Raw genomic sequence first — 12541 nt, 5'->3', positions numbered from 1 at the left:
CTGTCACACAGGACCTGCAAGTCCAAGCCACACTCTAAAAACTCCGCAAAATACAATTTGTTATATACATGAAATAACAGGAAAAACGCTGCGCTAATTATGACCTCAGACAAGAGAGGGCCTTTGAAGACACAAAAAGGAAGATATTTCTCAGGCTCTAATTCCAAACAAGCTGGGCTTTCCAAGGCCCAGCGATGCATTCCCATAATAAAGTTCTATGATGTGAACATTTGGTAGTGAAACATAAGAAACCAGGCACACAAAGATCAAGGGATACATATTACATCATCCCCTGTTCGAGGTTAACTTACAACTATTCCGATAACTTTCTTCCTTAGAAGATGGTGGAAAAATGTCCCCAAGGTTGGATATGACCGAGTCGTGAATCAACATGTTTTGCAGTGAATCTAGTGTTTTGAAGCAAGCAAAAGAAAGACACAATTAAATATATATTTCTCAGGTGCCCTGTGTCACGTGGTGTGCCCCCCATGTCCCCCCTTTGGCTTTACGACAACTCTTCGGAGCATACAGCAATCAGTTAAAACGAAACATATTTTGGTTATTGGTAAAAATACATAACGGTATTTTTTACCTTTACCTTAAGAAGGCATAACAGTTCTCCACATTCTTGGGGGGGATATGTTTTGTGATAAAGCCAACACTCCGTTAACAGAATCTGAAGACGTACTCCTCATATATGGAACACAAAATGGAGTATGGGGACAGATGACTCATAAAACTATGGCTGGTTTATTTCATTCACTTATAATAATAAATAATAATTCATTTATTTTGTATAGCGCTTTTCATGAAGCCCAAAGGCGCTTTGACAGAGTGCAAAACATAATGCATAACAAAACATGAAAACAACAATTGCAAAAAGACAAGAATCAATAGGGAAATATTTAAAGCAAAAGGAGGGAGAAGGAGAAGTGAGTAGTGGGAGGTTCTGTTTAGGTACTGAATGAACTGTCCAACCAAAGTTGTCTTGAGAAGACGATAGTAAGCATTTTCTTTAATACGAATTCCCTTGCAAGGAACTTCAACACAGGAGAAATCCATGAGGCCCATCAAGCCTGTGCAATGATTGCTAAAGTACGTTTGCTTGCCCGTGCTCTGTCCTATCCTCTAAATGGTGAGCGTCAAGTAAGGAAGCAGCATACAACAACAACAACAACAACAACATGCATTTTAAGGCCAGTTTCCCTGCTAGAGCGGGGGTTAGCCTTGCGGTCCCCATGACAATCTTCTCCATTTCGCCCTATTTTCTGCATCTCTCCTTGTTAACCCCCTTGCCCGCATTTCTTCTTCCACCATCTTTAGCCAAGTCTTTCTCGGTCTTCCCCGTCCTCTACTTCCTTCTACATTCATTTCCATCACTCTTCTCAACCAGTCACTTTCATCCTTCCTCAACTCATGACCAAACCATCTCAACCTGTTCCTCTTCACAGCATCAATCACAGGCTCTATTCCCATCATCTTTCACAATTCATCATTTGCCTTCCTCTCTCTCAACGATACTCCGCACATCCACCGAACCATTCGCATTTCCACCCTTTCCAGCCTTCGTTGCTGCTCTACGTTCATTACCCATGTCTCGCTCCCATAAATCATAACACTTCTCACACATCAGCATACACCTTTCCCTTCAGCTTCAACGACACTCCCCTCATCGTCAGCACGCCACTCAGTTCCCGAAACTTCTTCCATGCACATCTCACTCTTGCAACCGTTGCCGAGTCTGATCCACCATCTCCATTCAGCATGTCTCCGAGGTAGCAAAATGTTTTCACACCTTCCAGCTTCATGCCGTCTCCAAGATCCAACTCAACATTTCCTCCATCTGCAGCTCCCTCTGTGCACATCTTACATTTGAATGTAGCTGCCACACTGGTTAATGACCCTCTCAGACCACTACATTTTTGATGAACCCACTCAGCGCACATTGTACATTGAATGGAGTTCACTCCGACACCCTTCCTGCACACAGCACATGGCCACTTCCCAGTTCTTTCCACCTCACCACCTGCTTTACCACCTGCCATTACCTTCGTCTTTCCTATATTCACCTTCAGACCTTTTGTCTCCATACATTCCTTCCACTTGTTCATCTTTTCCTTCAGTCCATCCATACTTTCCACAATCAACACCAGATCATCTGCATACAACAACTCCCATGGTAAACCCTCCTTTACATTCTGAGCCAGCACCTCCATCACAGCTACAAATAGTAGTGGACTTAGTACCGACCCCTGATGCAGTCCCACCTTCACCTCAAACTCACCACTGTTCCCGTCCTTCGTCCTTACAGCTGTGCGCGCTCTTTTGTACATTGTCATCACTACTCTGATTAACCATTCCTCCACTCCTAACTTCCTCAATGCCCATGTCAATACTTCGCGTGGAACCCTATCGAATGCTTTCTCCAGATCAACAAACCCAAGAAACAACTTCTTCCTCTTCTCCATGTACTTCTCCTGTAACTGCCTCACAATAAAGAGCGCGTCTGTCGTTCCTCTTCCTGGCATAAATCCAAACTGCATTTCGTCGATCTTCACCTTCTTCCTTATCCTCCTCTCCAACACCCTTTCCAATACCTTCATTCCATGCTCCAATAACTTTATCGCTCGATACAAGCCACACTCCAGAGGGTCACCTTTCCCCTTGTATAGAGGGACAAGGGTACTCAGTTCCCAATCCACTGGAATGCGGCCTTCTTTCACCACCAGATTACAGATCTCTGTCATTCTCTTCACACCCCAACTTCCTGCTGCCTTCAACATATCTCCCACAACTCCCGTCGGCCCTCCCGCTTTTCTTCTCTTCATTGCTTTTATCGCTTCCTCAACCTCCTTCTCAGTTATCTTCTCTGCCGGTCCTAAAACTGGGTTACTCTCTATGTTGCCATCCCGTTCATTCTCTGTATTCAACAGCATTTCCATATATCTTTTCCATCTTCCTTTAATTCCATCTGGTTCCACAACGATTTGTCCCACTTCATCCTTCAAGCAACCCACCCCCATCACATCACAACTCTCTTTCGCTATCTGCTTTGCAATCCTGAATACCGCTCTCTGACCCTCTTCCGAATCCAAGCTTTCTCCGAACATTTTCCTTCATGCCTCCTGCGCCTTTGCTACCTCTTTCTTTGCAGCCTTCTTGGCTGCCTTATAACTTTCATGCTCTGCTTTTTCTGCTCCCGTACCCTTCGCCTTCTGCCACTCCTTGCACCTCTTCCTCTTCTCGTCAATCCTCTTTCCAACTTCCTCATCCAACCACCATGTTTCCAAGTGCCTCGGTGGTCCTTTTGTCCATCCACATACCTCACCAACGGCTCCCAACAGACTATCTTTCATTGACATCCAACCACGTTCAAGCTCAACCACATCATCCTCTACCCTACTCAGCCTCTCTTTTAATGCCTCCCCTACTGTCACCTATTTCAACCTCCACACCTTCATTCTCAGTTGGTACTCCACCCGCCGAGCTCTCCTCGCACCTTTCACCCTTATGTCGCAGACAACCAAGTGGTGCTGTGCAACAGCCTCCTCCCCCGGGATCACCTTTGTGTCCCGGAGGTGCCCCCTATCTCGCCTACGCACTATCAGGTAGTCAATGGTTGTCGTCGACCCACCTGACGTGTATGTAACAAGCTTATTATCCTCTTTCTGGAACTGAGTATTACAAATCAACAAATCAGCTCCATCAGCAAACTCCAAAATCCTTTCATCTTCTCCATTTCTCACACCATATCCGTAACCCCCATGAACTCCCTCAAAACCGTCCATACTCCTTCCCACATGTCCATTTAGGTCTCCTCCTACCACAACAACTTCCTCATCTTTCATGTTTTCCATCAGCTTCTATATCGCACACCAGAACCTGTCCTTCTCTTCATCGCTCCGACAAACCTGCAGAGCATATCCCGAGCTGACGTTCACCAAGAGCTTTCCAATCATCATTTTCCCCATCATCAACCTATCACTCACTCTAGTCACACTCACCACACTGTCTACAAACTCCTAAGAAAACAGGACACCAACACCATTCACACCCTCCGGGCACCCTTGCCACACAAACTTGTATTTCTGTCCCTGCCTACCCTTCACCATTCTCACACCACTTCCCTTCCATCTCGTCTCTTGCACACAACATATGTCCACTCTTCTTCTGATCAATACTTCCACCACTTTTCCTGATCTCCCTGTCATTGTCCCTTCATTCCATGTCCCAAACCTCAGAAACCGATCTCCACTTCGGGCTGCACCCTGCCCACATGTAGTTGTAATTGTCATGGTTCTCTTTTTGAGGCAATGTTTTTATGGCCGGATGCCCTTCCTGACGCCAACCCTCTTAGTCGCCTCTTACGACACGCAGGGATACGGCGTACCTATTCTAACCAGGGTACACACCGGGATAAGGAAGCAGCATGTTCCACTTTTTTATTCTTTGTTACGACTCGGCTGGGGTTCAAATCGCCAATCTCCCACAATCAGAGCAGATTCTCGAGCCATTACGCCACAGAGTCGGTTAAACTGCTGCAGCCCCCATGGTCAGTTTGGTTCAAATTTAAGGGCATTCTCGAATTTTTATCCAGCAAGGATGGAGTGCTGATGTCTATCCGAGTTATGAAAGATTGCGAGGCGTTTTTGAAGCAGAAATGACATTTTTTGACGAGTTTTGTTGAATAGAAACACCTGATCACTATGGGAGCGGCTGGATGGGTGAGGGGTCACATGTACGTGCAAGTGCGCAGGTCAGTTTCATTTATATTCAAAGTACTTTTCGCCTCAATTATACATTTTCACACTCGTTTAACCGATGATGCTTTACGCTCAGAAATGTTATTATCCTTATTGTTATTACTACTATAATTGTTAATATAAATAATATTTACATCCGCCATGGAAAGTGGACAGAGGTTATGTTTTCATCCCCGTTTGTCCGTCTATTTGCCTGTCTGTTTATCCGTATTTTTGTCTGTGAGCAGGATATCTCAAAAAGTTATGGACGGATTCAGATGAAACCTGGGGGATAGGTTGGGTGTGAGTGAAGGACAAATTGATTCGATTTTGGTGAAGATCTGGATCTGGATACTATAATTTTTTAATTTATTTAAAGTGATTCTTCATAACTGAGACATAGGGCCAAAAACAATACACATAGTATGATGTTTCAGAAGGTTTTGGACATGTTATGACAAAAACTTGGTGGATGAGTTGGGTAGGCGACAAGAACCAGCCGATTCGATTTTGCTTCAGATCCAGGTTTATCAGATCCAGGCCTATCAGTGGAAAACAAAAAGTAAACAGTTCAGCTTGGTGGAGGTATGCGCTCCACCAAGTGCCGTTCTTGAAATATTTTCTCATAATGTTAATATTATTTTTATAACTATCATCGGACAGAATTGACCGATTAATTTGTGCTTATGGTAACTTTTTCATCCCAGGAGGTGTGGAGAGCATAGAATCTTAGCCTGTACACCACCAGTCACATATATGTCCAATCTTATCCAAATTTCCCTCGGGCCAATGCTGTTTTAAACAATGTTGGCGACCATTCAGAATGGGGGTTATGCATCAAATAAAGGTCACAATTGGGCCGCTATATCCACAATATACGAGTACGTACGTGTACACACACACACACACACACACACACACACACACACACACACACACACACACACACACACACACACACACACACACACAACAATTCATATGCAGTCCACAAACAATCTGATGCCTGGGCGCATGGCTGTGCTGGGCAGTCATCGCCATCATTTCACACCATGGGAGTGCACAGGTGTTTTATAACTACTCGTGAGCCCGTTGGTCCAAATGGACTAATTTTTCATCGGCTTTCATGGCCTTGCAGCATACCGGCCTGCTTTCGTGCTTGAGTTGGAATAAATGCTTTGCAAAATATTATCATCGTTTTTGTTATTTATTTAGTAATGAGAATGGCATGCCATGGAAGGACCTATTAAGCTGCTCTATACACCTTAACATGGCGTGCGTTTGGAAACATGGGAATTCTTCTGGATTCTTTGTAGTTAATTAGCCTAATTAACTCAGGAGATCATAACAATCATTTCGCGAGAACTACACAAATCAGAAATTCCATATCAGAAAGCTCCAGTAGAACTACACAAAAAACATGCCACACGCATGCACACCACAGACACACACAAACACACAAACACGCACACACACCACAAACACACACCACAGACACACACACACCACAGACACACACCCACCAACACACACACCCACCAACACACACACACCAACACACACACCAACACACACACACACACACACACACACACACACACACACACACACACACACACACACACACACACACACACACACACATCAATTTATAGCAGAAGGAACAGCTGGGCAAGTCGTTTCCACAGTTCCTCCATCTGACCATTAGTCATCGCGAATCTGTTGAACTGTTGGACCAGGGAAGAACACAAGGAACTGCAGAAACTTCCAAGAACGTACGAAATGCGGTTTCAATTTTTAAACATTTCCCGGGGGACTCGAGGATCCCCAGACCCCCTTCATCCCCCACCCCCTCCCCGTCAGTCTGGAAATTCCTGGATCCGCCCCTGTCAATCCCATTGTCCCTTATGGCAAAGCACTCTTATACGTTAGCTAGATCCATTAGAGCACCACATTAATGAAATTCCCCCGCCACCACAATGAGTATGACTGACCGGAAAGGAAAGCAGAAAAGCAGGAAGCGACCACACATTTGGGCTAACAACACCGACAGGGCAGCAAACATCGACCAAGCAAGCAATGGCCACCCCAAGAAGGACTTGTGATTGGCCACCGACCAATGGCATGGGAGCAGGGCGCCAAGCGCTCGGCCAATGAGAGGCGACCAATGCGATCGGCAGATTCGAGAAGAGAGCTGACGTCAGAAGACGATCGGTAAAAACGACTCAGTGACGGACGTTTTCTCTCTTCGCCTCTGCCTCTCTTCCCTTCTGGCCCTCCTTTGTGCTGGCCCTCCTTTGTGCTGGACCTTCTCTTGTGTATTGTGTTGGACCTTCTCTTGTGTATTGTGTTGGACCTCGTCCCGTTTGGACCCTCGTCCCGTTTGGACCCTCGCTCGTTGGACGTTAGAAGGACGTTGGCGCGCCGACGATTCTCTTACCCAGATTCATGCACGAACCTCGCGAACGATCGCGTGGGGACACGTGGCTTGGTGTGCAGCGGCGTCCGTGGGCCTGGTGGGGCGGGGGCGGGGGCGGAACGAGGCCTGCTTCCCGCTGACCGGAGCCGGACCATCCTTGACGGCTGCAGACTACTGATTGAGATAAGCTCACATTCACAAACACAACGAAACGGTTATTTTATTATTCATGCTTCCTGTGTTGTGTAGTTGAAGTGAGAGGTGGGGACGTAGTGTCGTCCAGTCATTATATGGGTCAGAATTTTGAACGAGGTACATTTGGGCAACGAGGTACATTCTTCCCGAAGATGCTGTTTCGGCTAGTTTTGCGTACTTAACGCACCAGGAGCGTCCCGATCTTTTGAAATGGCATAGAATTCAAGCTAATGTGATGGTCTGATGGTATATTTCACTTCGATATGCACTTACCTGGCTTACACTTACAGGGAGCATGACGTGCGTAACGTAAGACTAAGAGACCGTTATGGTTTCTAAATTCACACTCGAGCTTGTTGTGTCAGTGAAACAAAGGAGGTCAATGATTTTTACAGAGTTAATACATACGTATAAGTGCTGTTTGTTGCGCCCTAAAGAAGAACTATGGAACACCCTGATATGTGTAAAACAGGGCTTATATAAATATCTCTTACGTTACGGTTCATCTGCTTCATCCTATATGAGGAGGAGCTGTGACTCAGGAACTGACATGAGTAACACAAAAACACATTCCGTAGAGTAGTTATATAGATCTACTTTTATTCCAGCTGTGAAAAGTATCTGAAAAAGGCTTTTATAATGAATGCATGGCTTTGAAGGGTAACGGAATACTAAAAAAATGCCCTTTTTCACCATTTTTTGAGGTTCAGAGGCTTATAACATGTAGATAATATTGATACAAAGTATATAAAACTATACATTTTCTGAAAGCCGTGATTGTGTTCTACAAGATGACACCTAAATGTACTAATTCAGAACATTTGGGACAAAGGTATATAGGTTTAAAGCAATCAATGTGTGTTTTTTGGGATTTGTACCTCGTTCAAAATTCTGACACATATGAGAAAAATGGGGTCAACCCGCCACAAATCGACCTTATCGCGAATGGGAACCGCAATGCGTCATGGGATCGGAAAAGGGGCAATAGCGCCGCCGGCGGTCGCTGTCACTGACAGACTGCTTGTTTTACATTGACACACGACGTGATCATTACCACTTTAAACTACTTTTAGGACTTTTTTTTATCATGCCAGTTGGCGATCATTGTGCTGTTTTTGGTTGTAATAATGACCAGAGATATCCTGAAAGGTAGGCATCAGTTATTTAGTATTTTAAAAAAATGTTAACTTTTAAGGAAGCTTCTTGTCGTGTTTACGAAGTGTACACTGTAGGCCCAAGTGTAGCTAGATGTAGGTAAGCTTAATATTAATAAGGCTGGTATCCAGCTAGTGTATGACGAGGAGACCTAATTACGACCAAATAAGGTTCCAGAGTAATTTTCTAATGCATGACCTCCTCAAAAGTTGATAAAAACTTTACAGTTGTAACTACGTGACACTAATTATATTATGTGGGTCTTGTTTTGTTGAATTATATGCTATGTTTAGTTGTTTACGTTATAAAAGTAATATTGGTTAACATTAGGAAACTTTTAGGGAGTGTATTCTTGTATAAAAGCATTCATATTAAGGCAATTGTGGGTTTTAGTGGATTATTGCCATTCTGCACCATTTAGTGGTTCATCTACCTCCTCTGACTTAATCATCCCCTCTGATTCTTTTTTTTTTTTGTATACTGTGGTGTGATGCCAAAATGTTGGTTGTACTACATATATATGTACATGTACTATGTTTGCCATTTTGCCATTTTATTAATTACTATTTACAATTATTTTTAACCTGTAGGAATATTCTGAAAGGCCACGTCAATACACTGCGATTTCACTCGTGCAAGAAGCAACATTGTGCCACATGGACACGCCTGTTGAATAGGGATTCCTTTAAAGTAACAACGGCTACTAAGGTGTGCAGCAACCATTTTCCTCATGGCCAACCATTTCCTGATGAACCCCATCCTACTATTTACCTGAAGGGCTGTAGTGAAAGTCCAAAGACACCCAGACGACCACCACCTCAGCGGTCTTACACGTCTACTCCAAGAGCAAGGCCGAAGACAAGAACTGCAACTCATAGGTATATCGGTATTCATGTTGATCCATCTCAGTTTGAAGATAATGTTGCTGACGACCATGATTACTGTAACCCTACATTCCAAAACAAGTCATTTAGTGCGGAGTGGGTCACACTTAGAAGACAAAATTAACTGTGAACTGTGATCAGCTCATGAGCCAGTATTTGCAAGCCAAGGACACCGTCGCAAAACTGAAAGCCGCCATTGCAGTATGTAACAAGAAGCTTACTGTTTCGGACATAGCAAACTGTGATGAACTTGTGAAACTTTATACAGGTTTACCTAGTTATGACCTGTTTAAGTGGTTATTAGCAGAAGTATCCCCTCGTGCACCATCATCATGTCGCCCCGCCGTTACGGCGTTGGTGTTAAATTATTGTGAACCCGCTTGTGGCTATACAGTCCGAGTGCCGATTTGCATCGGCGTCCACAAGTTGTACAAATCCATTTAGAGTCAGCAGGCACCTGTTGCCGCTCGCGTTCCTTACGTTTTCTGCGGGCTTCTTTGGCGGCATCTATACGACCCTTTTCCGCGGAGTCGCATCGTGTATGGATCAAGCTACGCCATTTCGGTCGATCACTGGACAGAGCTTGTAAATTGTCGAGCGGGATGTCACATTCTTTCAAATGTGCACGCAGTGTATCCTTGAAACGCAGTTTGGGCCGGCCCACTGATCTCTCTCCTTCGTGCAGTTCTCCCATAAAAATAAAACGTGGGATCCTGTCTGCGTCCATCCTCAACACATGGCCGACCCAACGGAGCTGGGCCTTTTGCAGGGTGCATGTGATGGATTGCATTTCAGCTCGCTCGAGTACTTCTGTATCCGGCACGAGATCGGACCAATGGATGCCTAGAATTTGTCGTAGGCATCGGGAGTGAAAGCCATTCAGTCTTCGAAGGTGGCGTGCATAGCATTTCCAAGATTCGGCTCCGTACAGGAGAGAGGGGATGACAACTGCTTTGTACACGGCCAATTTTATGTTCACTTTGAGCCCACGTTCTTTCCAGACTCTGCTGTGGAGTTGGGCAAACGAAACACTCGCTTTGCGGATTCTTTGGTCGATTTCCTTGTCCATGGTTGTGGTATTCGATAAGCACATGCCCAGGTACGTGAATTCTTTTGTGACTGACAATACGTGACCCCCGATCGTAATTGCTGGTTCAACGTACGGGCTTCCCGGCGCTGGTTGATACAAAACCACGGTCTTTTGCAAACTGATAACCAGACCAAACGCTTCCATGGCCTCAGCAAAACGGTCAACGATACGCTGCATTTCCTCTTGTGTGTGGGCAATCAAGGCTGTATCATCGGCAAACTTTGATCTCTCCATACAGGTTGCTTCTGACAATCCAGACTTTATCTGCTTAACAGAGACTTTCCTCCTTCAAGATGTCTCTGATTCCTTAATATCTCTTCCTGGTGACTCCCTCCTCCGGTATGATAGACCTGAGCCTCGGCCTGGTGGTGGGGTGGCTATCTTAATCAAAAACTCTCTTCCTCACTCTCCTTGCACTGCCCTCTCTCCTCCTCACCCCCAGGAGTACCTCTGGCTACGGCTTCCTCTCCGCTCCCACCTTTTGTTCATATGTGTTCTGTACCGTCCCCCAAACAGTGATGACTCCATCTACATTTCACTGTCTGACAACATGGACCAACTTCTATCCACTCATCCCAACTCTCTCTTCCTCATATGTGGTGACTTCAACTGTCATCATGCCACCTGGTTGGGTGTGGGTTCCTCTCTCACCAGTCATGGCACCTCAGCAAAGGACTTCTGTGACTCACTGGGATTGACACAATCTGTCAATTTCCTGACCTGGATCTCAGCCAATGGAGTATCTTCTCTTCTAGACTTGGTTATGACAAACTTCCCTGCTAATGTCTGCTGCTCTTCTTCTGCTCAAATCGGTTCTTCTGATCATGTGCTTGTCAAAGTGGACATCTCTCTGGCCATTCTCAGAGAGCCTCCTCAGCGTCGACGAGTCTGGCATTTCACTCAGGCCGACTGGGACGGTCTTCAAGCAGCCATCAATCGTCTGGATTGGTCTCCCATCTCCACTGCCTCTGACATCAATTCTTCCTGGGAATTCTTCCAAAGCAAACTGATCTCTCTCATGCACAGATTTATCCCATCTCGCCTTCAGTTGTCTTACCCTTCCTCCCGTCCATGGTACACTGAATCTTGTGGTGAGGCAGTTGCCCTGAAACAACTTGCCTTTGCCTCTTGGAAGGCTAATCCAACTGAAGGCAATCTCAGTTCCTTCCACCAAGCTCGGAACAAGTGTGTGTCTACCCTCAGGAGTGCCAGGAACCACTATCTCTCCTCACTCAAGAATGAACTCTCAAACCTGTCTCCTTCCTCCAAATCCTGGTGGCGTCTGGTCAAATCCGTTTCTGGTGTTTGTTCCCCCTCCATCCCTTCCCTTACCTCAAATGGCCACACAGTTGACATCGCACGTGACAAAGCCGAATGCCTCAACTCTGTGTTTGCCTCAAAATCCTTAGTCCCAAACCCATCTCTCTCTGTTCCCACCTTTCCCAGTCGAACCCAACTGCTCCTGGACTCTGTGTCCTTCTCTCCTGACAGGGTGGAGGAGTTTTTGTCAAACCTCGACTCTGATTCTGCAACTGGACCAGACGGCATCAGCCCACGGGTCCTAAAATCCTGCTCTGCCGCTCTATCTCACCCTCTCTCTGTTCTTTTCACCCTATCTTTTGCTCAAGGTCATCTGCCAGCATCCTGGAAATCAGCAAACATTACCGCTTTACACAAAAAAGGTGCAAAAACAGATCCTTGCAACTACAGACCAATCAGCCTGCTCCCAATTATCAGCAAAGTCATGGAATCAATCATTGCTTTGGATATGAAATCTTTCCTCTTCTCCAATGGCTTGATCTCTGATCATCAATTTGGTTTCAGACCAGGTCACTCTACTCTGGACATGCTGCTTCTGCTGTCTCAACAATGGATGGAGGTCCTCAATGCCAAACAGGAAATCAGAGCTGTCTCCCTTGACATATCATGTGCCTTCGATACGGTCTGGCACCCAGCTCTGCTCACCAAACTCTCCTCCTATGGTATCCATGGAAATCTCCATGCATGGCTTGCGGACTTCCTCTGGTTGTAGTCAACGTGTGGCCCTGAATGGATT

The sequence above is a fragment of the Myxine glutinosa genome, chromosome 6, assembly GCF_964187855.1.
Source record: "Myxine glutinosa chromosome 6, kmMyxGlut1.1, whole genome shotgun sequence".
NCBI classification, from domain to species: domain Eukaryota; kingdom Metazoa; phylum Chordata; class Myxini; order Myxiniformes; family Myxinidae; genus Myxine; species Myxine glutinosa.
This window is presented reverse-complemented; position numbering follows the sequence as displayed.